Source organism: Populus euphratica, unplaced genomic scaffold (genome assembly GCF_000495115.2).
Source record: "Populus euphratica unplaced genomic scaffold, PopEup_1.0 scaffold555.1, whole genome shotgun sequence".
In the NCBI taxonomy this organism is placed as follows: Eukaryota; Viridiplantae; Streptophyta; class Magnoliopsida; order Malpighiales; family Salicaceae; genus Populus; species Populus euphratica.
This window is the reverse complement of record NW_011500432.1, coordinates 107,319-120,590: the sequence shown is the minus strand read 5'-3', so window position 1 is coordinate 120,590 and position 13,272 is coordinate 107,319. Positions and strand designations below refer to the sequence as shown.

The following is a 13,272-nucleotide window of genomic DNA, read 5'->3' as shown; positions in this document are numbered from 1 at the left end:
AATTGTGGTGTGCTTGAAATGGTGGTTGTGAAGTTTGTGCATTATTGTTCTCACTTTTCCAACTAAAATTTGGGTGATTTCCCCAACCAAGGTTGTATGTTTGGGAGTATGGGTTGTGGTTGGCCCTTTGAAAACTGTTTAAAGCATGGGCTTGTTCATGGAGACATTCTTTAAAAGAAGGCAAGGTTGGACAGTTACTGCTTGAGTGTTCATTTGTTTCACAGATTTGACACACAATGTTTTCAACAGATTTTAATTGACCACTTTTTTTTAATTCTAGTGCCTCGACTTTTCTAGCTAAAGACGCAAACTTGGCTTGAAAGTCATGATCTTCCCTAAGGTTGTACATACCTCCACTAGATGTATGAGGTTGAGTTTTACTCGGTGCCTCATATGTACCCGCGGTGTCCCAATTTTGAGCATTTTCAGCTAACAAGTCTAAGTACTCCATTGCTTCATCAGGGTCTTTATCTTCAAAAGTTCCATTGCACATCAATTCAACCATTTGCCTATCTTTATGTGTTAACCCTTCATAGAAATGTGAAACCAATCTCCATGTTTCAAAACCATGATGAGGGCAAGTACTAAGCAAGTCTCGATACCTATCCCAACATTTGTAAAATGTTTCTCCTGGTTTTTGAGTGAAAGTGGTGATTTGTCTCTTGAAAGAGTTTGTTCTATGAGATGGGAAAAACTTCTTCAAAAACTGTTGTTGCATTTCATCCCAAGCACGAATGGATCCTGGTCTTAAATTTTGTAGCCATGTTTTAGCTTTATCTTTTAATGAAAAAGGGAAAAGCTTTAATCTGATGGTGTTCATGCTACAATTTAAATTATTATATGTGTTGCACACCTCCTCAAATTCCCTTAAATGCAAGTATGGATTTTCCAATTTTAAGCCATGAAAAGAAGGTAAAAGTTGAATAATACCTGGTTTAAAATTAAAATGAGATGCATCGGGAGGAAAAACTATGCATGATGGTGCACTTGTTCTTGTGGGATTCATGTGGTCTCTAAGTGTTCTAGCACGATTATTCTCATTATTTTCATTATGAAGTGATTGATTATCTTCTTCAGCCATATTTTCTGAAAATGATGAGGATACCCTACAAAGTCTACCACTTGATGTACGTGACCACACTCTCATGCACATGTAGGAATAAAATAAAAAAGAAGAAGAAAGCAAAAGAAGGAGGAAGAAAACAAAATAAAAAGAAACAAAAGAAAAGAAAGAAAGTTATATACAAGAAAAGTGAAAAGAGAAAATAAAATAACTACTATAATTTATACAAGAACTTACCTCCCCGGCAACAGCGCCAAAAACTTGACACGACTAAAAGGTTGATGTCTTCTCCCAAGTGCAGGAGTGTCGAAGTAATAAATAACCCGGCAAGACCGGGGTCGAACCACAGGGAGGTTAATTGTACAAATTATAAACGACAATAGTACAACAACAATAATAATAACAACAACAACAATAATAATAATAATAACAATAATAACAACAATGACAATAACAATAATAACTATAATAATACAATTATAAAACAACAATAACAACAACAACAATAGTAATAATAATAATAATAATAATAATAATAATAATAATAATAATAATAATAATAATAATAGTACTAATAATAGTAGTAGTAGTAATAATAATAATAATAATAATAATAATAGTAAAGAAAGAGAAGAAGAAGATGATGATGAGAACTTGGAGATGGAAAATTAATGTAAGGATTAGACAATAATAATAACAAATGTCAAGGTTAGAGGTTCCACTAATGGTATATCAAACAAGTATAGTATAAACTCTTATTATTGAATTGGAAACCACACACAAAGGAGGTTCCAATCAGATTATATATTGTTAACATGATTACATTAGTCATCTTATTCAATTAATGCTAATACTTGCAAATCTCGTCAAGCATTCATGATTATAACTTATGTTAACAACAAATCAAGTTCCTTTCATAGCTCAGGTGTCGGTTATACCATACATTATGGGCTATGAAAGTGCCAAGCATTTGTTGTACCAAGTGTTATACAACATAAATCAAGATTAGTCATTTAACAAGCAAAGTAGTAAAGAGTGAACAAGATAACAAATATAAAACATGTTAGTATCAAACATTAAAGTCCATATTAAGTTTACATTATACTTATTCTCATACCATTAGTGTAGCCTTTTCACCTTGACATAATTAACTTAGCTAGACATAATGAAAGAAAGCAAAATAGATAAACAAAATAAGAACATAAAAGTTAACTAAGTAAAGGAAAGGAAATGAAAGGCATAAACTTAATATTAATGAAAGCAAAGCATAAACATTACAAAAAATACAAAGAGAGAAAGGAAGAGCATGATCTTGATCTGGAAACCAAGATGCCTAAATGCATGGCAAATGCCTCCTTTTATAGGCCAAAATTGGGAACTATTGATTTGATGACTAATCGATAAGTGGGTGGCCAACTGAACTATTGATTTGATGACTAATTGATAAGTGGGTGACCAACTTTTGACTTGGTGACAATCCTTATCTTCTCTTGTCTGCCCAAAACGTCATTGATAACGTCAAAACTGGAGCCAGGTGCAAACATGAAAGTTGTAGGCAATTGTCTCAGCTTTCTTGTGTAAAAAATTCAGCTCATTTGGACTTCTAGAACTCCAGATATGGCCAAAATACCGAACAGTGCTCGGGCTGGAAGACAGATTCGGGCTTCTTTGTTGTTGCTACAATTTGGACTTGATAATGGCCTTTTTAGATCTTGGGCTCCATATGAAAGTTGTAGGCCTATGTCTTACCTTTCCATCCATATAAATTGGACCTAAATCTGAGATCTGTAGCTCCAGATATGACCCAATTACCGAACAGTGTTCTGGTTTGGATTGCACCGACATCTCTTCTCTAAGTTTGACCATCTCTTTATCCTTGCAATTTAAGTTCTTCAAGTCATCAATCAATCCTTTCATTTATGTGATAGGCCTGCATTAAAAATAGACATTTACCACAAATTAAAGGTATCTTATATTATTAGATATATTATTATAAAACATATTTTAGTTAAGGAGTTATTGATACTTCAAGTGCAAAATGATGATATAAAACCATGATAAAAATGCACTTTTAAGTACTAATCACCATACTTATAAATATCATCAAGCATTCATGTTGCTAGTTTATGTTAACAACAAATCAAGTTCCTATCATAATAACGATGTCGGCCGAAAACTATGAAGGATCAAGCATTTGATGTACCAAATATTATACAACACAAATCTAAATTAACCATTTAATAAGCAAGGTATTAAGAATTAGTAAGATAAAAAGATAAAACATGTTAATAACAATCTTTCTTGGATATAAACATTTAAAGCTCATGTTGAGTTTATATTATACCTATTCTAACACCATTAGAGAAACCTTTTCACCTTGACATAATTAACTTAGCTAAACATTAAGAAGGAGAAAAACATAAATAAGCAATATAAGAACATAAACATAATAGAAGCTAACTAAGTATAGGAAAGGAAATGAAAGAGCATAAACAAGAGATTACTATAACATGAAAGAAAACTTGAACATTACAAAGATATAGAGAGAAAGCAAGAAGATAACTTTGATCTCAAAATTAATATGACTAAATACATGGATAATGCCTCCTTTTATAGGCTAAGTTTCAAAACTATTGATTGATTGAAGAATTGGTGGGCATCCATTGATTTGGTGGCTGGTTTTTGACATTAATGGCTGCTGGTTTTTTGATATTGTGGGCTGATTATTGATATTGTTGGCTGGCCAAAACGTCATTGCTCACATTAGAATTATAGCCAACTGAATTATGGAAGTTATGGGAAATTGTCTCAACTTTTCAACAAAAAAAACCAGAGCTCATTTGGACTTCTAAAACTCAAGATATGAGCCAAAAACCGAATAGTGTTTGAGCTGCAGGACAGCTTCCGACGTCTTCGTTGTTGCTAAGATTTGAGCTTGAAAACGGCAGAACTGAGTCTTTGAGTCCATATAAAAGTTGTAGGCCTATGTCTTACCTTTCCATCGATATAAAATGGACCTAAATCTGATATCTACAGCTCTAGATATGATATACAGCTCTAGATATGATCAAATTACCGAACGGTGTTTGAATTTGGAATGCACCAGCAACACTTTGCTAAATTTGGCCTTCTTTTTATCCTTTCAATTTCAATCCTTAAACTCATCAATCAATCATTTTATTTATGTGATAGACCTGCATTTAGGATGAACATTTATCATGAATTAAAGGTATATTATATTTTTAGACTTGCTAATATAAAACATGCTTTTGTTAGGGAATTTAATGATACTTTAGGCGCAATATGATGACATAAATCCTTAATGATAATGCACTTTTAAGTACTAATCAATGAACATTACCATAAATTAAAGGAATATTATATTATTAGATATGTTATTATAAAACATGCTTTACTTAAGGAGTTATTAATACTTTAAGTGCAAAATGATTATATAAAACCTTGATAAAAAAACACTTTTAAGTACTAATCAGCAGGCATATCACATAAATCAAGGGATTGATTGATAAGTTTAACTACTGAAATTAAGAAGACAAAGAGGGCGTTAAGCTTAGAAAAGAGAGGACTTTATAATTTATTTTATTTTTCTATAAGGTTAGCATGATTTATGGATTTGTTAGGGTAACATGGGATGCCTTGAATTACTAGTTTGGTGGTGTGCCTTTTTTATTTATTGAACTTGACTTTTTTATCATCTATTTTTTTCTTATATAGTTAAAAAAATAGTTTCAGAAAAAAATTATGTTATTAAACTTTATAAAGTTCGTGGATTTATTCACAGGTTTAGCTAATTGACATGGTTCGTGGGTTTGATAAGTTTAACTTTTTGAAATTAGTTTTTTGCCATCCTTAAATACTGGGTTAATTAGGAATTTAGTTTTATAATTGGTTTTGTTTCGCCTTTTATGAGGTTATTGCAATCTAAAAAAAAATATCTGTATTGAATTGGTGTTCGATTTTGCAAGAATTTATTTTTATTATCATATAGTTAAATAAAAAATAGTTTTGAAAAAATACAAAATATAATTTTACTAGAGTCCATAACTCAATTTACAAGTTTAGTGTACAAGCCTGACTTACCTGATTCATAAGTTTGATGAGTTTGGCCATCAATAGGTTGTTTTTTTTGTTTTTTTGTTTTAATTTTTTTGTTTTATCATATAATATTGGATTGGTTGGAAAATAGACTGTATTATTGATTTTTTTTGTTTAAAGATAATGGTCTCAAATAAATATCTATTTTTAAGTCGGTGTTCTATTTTATAAGCGTTTATTTTTATTATATAATTAAAAAAATTCATTAAAAACTTTATTAAACTCAATAGAGTCCATGACTTGGGTTGTGAGGGGTAGGAGGAAGGATGAGATCGATCTAATATGTCATTGTCTCAATAATTAAAAAAATCATTATCTTGAAGTTTTTTTAAAAATTAAGTCATGTTTTTATCAATCATTAAAGTTACATTTTGATCTATAAAATCGATTGTTTTAAATCAAGGTAGCTGTCACATGGTTTAATTAAAAACTTGAGTTAGGCAAATACTTGAGTTGAGAGGTTTCCAAATTAACCAATTTGATCAGGTTTAATAACAATGTTAAAAAATTCTTCATACTTTTAATATCTTTTAATATTTTTTTAATTGGTAACATGCTCTCCGCTAGAGCACGTGCCAAAATACTAGTCTTTTTTTAATTTGAGTTGTATGTTACTTTAGTTTCCAATGCTTTGTTTAACACTTTGATCTTTTTTTAAAAAAAATTCTTTTGGCTAAACTAAGTATTTGTTGCTTATTAAGATATGTTTAAGATTGTGATAGCGGTGGCGGTTCAAAGTGTTTTTCGCTTAGAAATGCATCAAAATAAAAATAAAATATTTTTGATATTAGCAAATCAAAATTATTCAAAAACATATATTTTGTTTTATTTTAAGAAAAGAAATAAAAAAAATTCAAAATTTAAGAGAAAATGGTTTGTACTATATTCCCAAACACATAAGTAGGGGGTTGTTGATGCTAGGTAAGTGAGGCAGAAAAGTAAAAGTACTCAAAATTTTTGAAAATCAATAGAAAAAAATAATTAAAAAAAATAGAGTTTGTTATGGAGCTTTAATATTTTATGATGAACAGTAAAACTTTGTAATAAATCCTAGATATTTTAGTTTTTTAGTTAGACCCCGTTTGTTTGCTGAAAAGTAGTTTCCTCTTAGAAAGTGAATTTCAAAAAAGTTAATTCCAGAAAAGTGAATTATTTTCTGATGTTTGGTATTGTAATGAAAAATCAATTGAAAAATATTTTCTAGTGTTTGGTTATGTTATGGAAAATAAGTTAGAAAATAGTTTATTAATGTTTAATTTTTCTCAATTTTATTAAAATAATGAGGAACAAATCTTACAAATTAAAAAGTTGAATGAGAATGAAATTGAAAAAAAAATAATTTCATAAATTATCTCAAATAAAATAAATAATAATCAAAATAATAAGATTAAATCTAAAAAAATAAAAGATGAAGAAATTAAAATAATAATAATTAATATTTCATAAATTATTTTAAATAAAATAAGTAACAATTAAAAGAATGAGGATCAAATTTTATAGATAAAAAATTTCAATAAAAAAATGATATGAAAAAAGAAAATAACAATTATAAAAATGAGGACCAAAGTTAATATAAAAATTAAATTTTAAGAGATAAAATTGAAAAATAAATATTCGAAACAAAATATATATAGCAATCAAAAGTTTGAGGACCAAATTTGATATAATCAGTAAATAATATGACATTTCTAAATTTTTCATAACTTTCAAAAAGTGTTTTCCCCCTAAATATTTTAGGAGAACACTTTCATGTAAATCAAGCTAAATTTTTCTTTAACTAGAAAGTATTTGTCATTGATCAATTTTTCTAATAACAAACAAATATAGAAAAGTTTGAAAAGTTATTTTCTAGAAATAACTTTTTAAAAAACAAACATAACCTTAATATGATAAGAAATTCACATTATTTTTCTTATTTTTATTTGAATTAATGAGTTAATAAGAAAATATTCTATATTAATTAAGAAATCAATATCATGAAAACGTTCACAGATTTAATAAGAATAATATGATAGACTTTTTACACATTATAATCTGATTATTGATACCATTCAATGATCATTTAAGCTTATACGTATTATGTATATAACATTATGCAATTTAATAATTTAAATTTTAAACTAAGATAGTTATTCAAAGAATAATTCAATATTATAACGAGAATAAATAATACCATAAATTTTTTTGGTTGCAATTAAATATAATTCTCATTGTAAAATGACTAATGCAGAAAGTAGAGGTACATTACATGTAAAACTTGACTCAATTATTGATCGTCAAGCAGGTATTTTTTATTCTACACATTCACCGATTATAATTGGCATCACATAGATTTGATTAGCCAACTCTAAATTAACATCATGCTTTTGCGAAGTTAAACATAACATTAATATTTTTAGTATTTCCTTTGAAAATTGGAACTGCTAGGAGGAAAACAGATAGTATTGTTGCCTATTTTGAGCAAAGAAATTGCTGGAAAATATTATCCAAATTAAGGTTGGTTTGTACTATAACCATCATTAAATTTTAATTAGCTGTAAATTATTAACATACACCGTGTGTGTGTGTCCTCTCTCAACACTCTTGCGTGCATATCTCTACAGTTGTTGCAAGCATGGCTGGATTTTGCTCTTCTTTTAGTACATAAATAAACAAACAAACTTCCCAGCTCGCTAGTTCACAGCTAATTTTGCCTCCACCATTGGGTTATGCTCCTGGTGGCAGTTTCAAATGGAATATAAATAAGCATCCTCCGCTCAAAGCCTGATAAGAAACTTGTTGCTTCATTATCGTTGTGTTTCCCATTAATTTGATTAGCTTCATGATCAAAACAATGAATTCTATAAATTGGGCGTCCTACATCTCTTTTCTTTTATGTCTTTTCCTTCTAGTGAATGACTCCCACGTTGCATCTGATCTTGGCCCCTTCAAATCTGATATTTCTATTCCCGCTCTATTCGTGTTCGGAGACTCTTGGGTGGATAGTGGAAATGGAAAATATATGGGTAATCCAAATCCATCTTCTGCATATTGTGTGGATTTTAAAGTAGATAATCAGAGCAGAGCCTCCAATGGAAAAACTAAGGCAGATTTTATTGGTAAGAATAAGAACACAGACAAACCCCACGATTTTGATAGAATATTATGGTATGAAAATTCTATAATGCGTTCTAGATGTCATGCCTTTTTTTTTTCTCAAAATTTAGTGTGTTTTTGAAAATTTTATTTAGTTTTTCACCATATTTCATACAAACACCAAATTAAATTCTAGAATTTTAAAGGAAGGCACAGCAATAAAATGTTAAAGGTGATCAAAATTATACAATTAACAGGAAACCTTGCCTAAGAGTTTATAAGTGATCAAGGAATATCAATTATTTTACATCTAAAATGCAGGTTTAAATTGCATGAAGATGAACGGTCCATTAATTTTCTTTAGACTAGAAATTATTTAATAAAAGGGTATTATGATTTCCTATCATCGATCTATTATTTATCTTTGGAATGTTAACATTAATTGCAGCTCAAACTTTTGGATTACCATTTCTTCCTCCTTTTTTGAGTTTGAAGAAATCGGAAAGCATTCAATTCGGGGCCAATTATGCATCTTCTGGTTGTGGTATTCTTCCCGAAACAAAAAAATACACATATGTGAGTATTTTATCTCCTTACCTTGAACTTTATTTTTTGATGGTCAAGTTGGGGACACATACATGCATGCACAAGGAAAGCTCATGGAGTCAGTTTGGTACCTAATTAATTTATTACTTGCTAATACTTATTTTTTAAATCATGTTTAGGTCAAATGCTTGGATTTGGACGAACAAATTGAATTGTTTAAGAGTTCCTTGAAGAATTTAAAAAATCTTGATGACTTGTCAAAATCTCTTATATTCATCAATATAGGACAAAATGACATGGACCTCAACAAAAGATTGTCGTATAATGGTTCTCTTGACATGGGAAAATATCTTGCCGAACCATTAGCCACACGATTACAGGTAAATATCATATTAACCAACCAAATTTTGATAATGCAAAGTTAATTATCTTAACATAAACTAAATGATTTCTTTAATTGAATATATAGAGACTTTACGATCATGGTGGACGCAAATTCCTAGTGAGCAATTCCCTTCCTCTAGGATGCAGACCATTCTCAATATCTCAAGAGAAACCCACAACACGATGTGTAGAACGACTGAACAAACTAGCTTCTGAATTTAACAGCTACCTTCCTCGGATGCTAAAAGACCTCGAATCCACTCTTTCGGGTTCTAGATTTGTCCTCTTAGATGTCTACAAGGTGTTTGAAGATGTGTTTTCCGAACCTGCTTCATATGGTAAGTGTTACTAGTTGTTGCAATGATTAATTCATGTTGTTCAGTATTTTCATAGACCTCTTAGTTAGACATTAATTTTCTTGTAAATGCCTTGCAGGAATAACAGACATAACCCATTCTTGTTGCCCCGTTGATTCTACGAAGCACATCCCAGTTTGTAAAGATGGAGAAGTGTGCATCAACAGAAACCAATATGCTTTTTTTGATGCAATCCATCCTACCGAAGTAATGAATTCCATAATGGTAAGTCGTTGCTTAAAAGAGTCGTCTGTATGTAAACCAATTAATTTGATAGAACTCGTGAAAGCTTAATTCACGAGTCATATTTTATTTGTATTTCAATCTTTATTCTAGGACTTTATGCAACAAATTAAAAACAATATCATATTTGTAATCCATATATTTTGATGGAACTTGTGAGAGCTTAAATAGTGAATTAATCTTGTATCATATGTAATTCTATTGGCAATCTTATGAATATATATATATATATATATATATATATATATATATTTATTTATTTATTTATTTTAATAGTCTATAATTGGCTATAAAAACATGATGACTTTGTAAGAACACACTTTTGAATTAGTGATCATTAAGATGGAGAACATTTATTCTTATGTAAAACTATTTATAGACTCCTTTTGTTACCTTTCATCCACTGTTTTCATTGAAATCTCATGTGCTTAATATTGCTAAAAAATAAATATAAAGAACCCCCTAGACTATCTACGTATTGGATTAGCAACTCTAATATTGTTTTTTTTTTTTCTATTTTGATTTTAATTCATGAACTATGATGTGCGGGGATTAGAAAGCCTTTCGTTATCATCATCATTGAAACTCCACCTTTATAATCACTAAATCAGCGCAAAAGATCCCTCAAAAACCAGTTCTAAACCCAAATCAAACTAAAAAAAATTGAGTTTTTCAATTTAAAATTTTTAAATCTTAAAATAGTCAAATATGATAATAATTCAATTTAAAATTTGTACATATTGGAAGAAATCTAATGGAGAGACCCCAATCCTATCAACAGAAAATATTTGATTTATTTATCATATTTAAAAAAAATAAAACACCCCAAGTATCATTCCATCTATTATCATTATATTATCTAAATATGAGAGAGGATACATCAAATCAATGTTGTATTGAGATTGCATTAATGTTCGTGTGGAAGTTATAAGGAACTTCATTGTACATTTAGAACAACTCGCAACTCGAAGGTTTTGGAAAGCATGCCATCAGCTTATTTAATTGATCATCAATTACTTTATAAGCAAGAGATATGCAATTTCCTAGCAAAGAAGTCTACATCCCTAAGGTACTTTAATCTCATACATCAAATAAAACATTAACTAAAACAATGGGACTTTAGCATTACTTGAACTTTTCTTCATGATTTGTTAATGAAGCAAAGCTATACTACATAATAGGCTTCGAAAACTTAATCTTATAATAATATATACTTTAATCCCATTCCGTTTGAAGACTCGTACAAAAATTCAGTAGCATTTTTTGTAGGAAGCATTATAAATATAACACAGCAGCTTTAGGTTGGTTCAACCATGATTTCAAGCCAAGAAGCAAATATTTAAAAACGATCACATAAAAACACAGTTTTTTGCTTGCTGCTAAAGGAAAATAAAAAATTTAGCAGCTCATCTTTCACGGTTGTGCTTGGTGGTCAGGCGCTCTCCTACAAAAGAAAGATTCCACCATGTTAAAAACACAATTAGTTAACTAAACAGCGGGCAAAATTGTGTAAAGCTAACGGGTCGTGGAAGGTAGGTAAAGCAACAGATCATGAAGAGGTGAAATGATGGCAGCAAAACTATAGTCCTCCGGGCTGCAAAGATCTTGCCTAAGGTTCCTAGCTCCTAGATTTATACATGAAGTTCTTGGGAACTTTGATCAAAGGAAAGCTTAGTATTCCATTCACCTTCATATCCCAAAAAAATCTGTAAACACCTCAAAACCCCCTAATAACAATAGTTAAATTACGATCAAACACCATTAATTAACACAATTAACAATGAATGAATAACCATCAGAATATGAAGGAAAATAATATAAATAAAGAATCAAAGAGAAAATTTTAAAGATTTGCACTTACATTCCAAGGTCACACAGCAAGTGACTTGCTGGCCTTTATTGAGGTATTGCTCCGGGTCTAAATCCTTCTTCTTGCAAATGAGAAACTCTTCAATACATATAATCTTATATTATTCTCATGATCATTTAGAAGAAATAATTGATTAGACATAATTAATAGCATCTATAAGCCAAGGATGAAATCTATAAAAACATGAAATGCACAAACATAAAGACAACACTTATCATAACCTCTTTCATCCACCAGTCACCCAAACATCATTTAATTAGCATGTCTTTCTTTAAGAGCATCAATAATCCAAAAAAAGGACTTAAAAGCTCAACATACAGCAATAATAAAATCCAAAGAACAGCTTGAAAATAAACGCATCTCTCTCAAAATCCTTGTCAAACACCTTGTGTGCATCATGTGAAGACAGTCCAAACTAATTAGAACACTTAACTAAACCTATCATCTGCCTCCTAAGAAAGCTTCACATGAGATAAGCTTTCTCAGTCCAAGCTTGCATTTGAGGCCATATAAAACTTAAAACTATGAGTGTTGTAACACACCATAATCATTCGAGAAAGCATGCATTCCAACCAGAAAAGAACAAAAAGGCTCCCTCAACTTTTATAAGTATGAAAACTTATTCTAAGCCTTGAAATCCTTGTAAAACTATTCAAAGCAAGAGAGGCAACAATAAAGAGATTCAAGATTTCAAGGATCGGAAAAAAGTAACGAAGCACAAGACAGGAAAAAAGAACAACTACGCCAAGGGAAAAGGCAAAACAACCTGGAGAAAGACGAATGACAACAAACTGGAAAAAAAAAAAAAAAAAGATGCAAGCAGACCTGTTCAGGAAAAGGGACTCCAATTTGCAGGAGAAGAAAATCAATCAGAGTCAGAAGACAGCAAAGAAAATTAAGGGATGCTAAAGAATTGGATTACTGCCCCCCAATAATGAAAACCAAAGAGATGAGCAGGAAGATAAGAACAGAAACAAACTTGGATAAACAGACATAGCGGAAGGTAGGGATCCCGACCAAGTGGAGGAGCTCCTCAGGTTAACAGCCTGTTAGGCACCTTTCTTTCAGACAGCGCAGCAAAGAAAAACATTTGAGTTGGTAAAAAAAATTAGAAGTGAAGCTGTAAAAAACAGTCGCATATGAAGCAACGGAAGTCTTGGCCAAAGGCTGAAGTTCTCAAGCCGCAGATCAAAGGGTATTAGTATGTTCTCTCTCAGTAAGTGGCAAAAAAATAGTAGGGAAATAAAAAAATGAAGGAACTCGACTGGAGAAACAATCTACAAATGAAACAGCAAAGCAAGAGGAATCAACATTAATGCAGCGTCGGAGCAACCAAGCTGTAGATTAAACAGCTTGTGATGATTCTCTCTTTCAGAAAGCGCATCAAAATAAGAATCAAATGGCGAAAAAATAAAATAAAAATAACCTGGGAAGAAACAGTTGCAAGCACAATGATGAAGTAATCTGCAGAAGTCCTAACCAAGGTTGAAGTTCTGCTTCTCACAGGTAAGAGTGTATCAGTCTACCCTGTCTCAGTAAGAGTTTAAAAAATCAAAAGAAAATTTTTTAAAAAAGGAAAGACATTAAACTGGAAGAGCTGGCGTGAAACAGTGGAGTAA

The 13,272-nt window shown here is 30.5% G+C and overlaps 1 long non-coding RNA gene across 2 annotated transcripts; it reads right to left on the bottom strand.

The window, feature by feature from the left end:
* Positions 1–10,963: 10,963 nt before the first annotated feature.
* LOC105114643 (uncharacterized) lies at positions 10,964–13,004 on the bottom strand. 2 transcript variants are annotated; one of them, XR_840177.1, is made up of 3 exons: positions 12,479–13,004; positions 11,645–11,731; positions 10,964–11,227 (listed from the first exon to the last, which is right to left on the bottom strand). It is a non-coding gene; the product is annotated as an uncharacterized LOC105114643 (long non-coding RNA). The 2 variants fall into 2 exon arrangements; XR_840178.1 differs by having other exon boundaries at positions 12,633–13,002.
* Between the last annotated feature and the right edge of the window lie 268 nt (positions 13,005–13,272).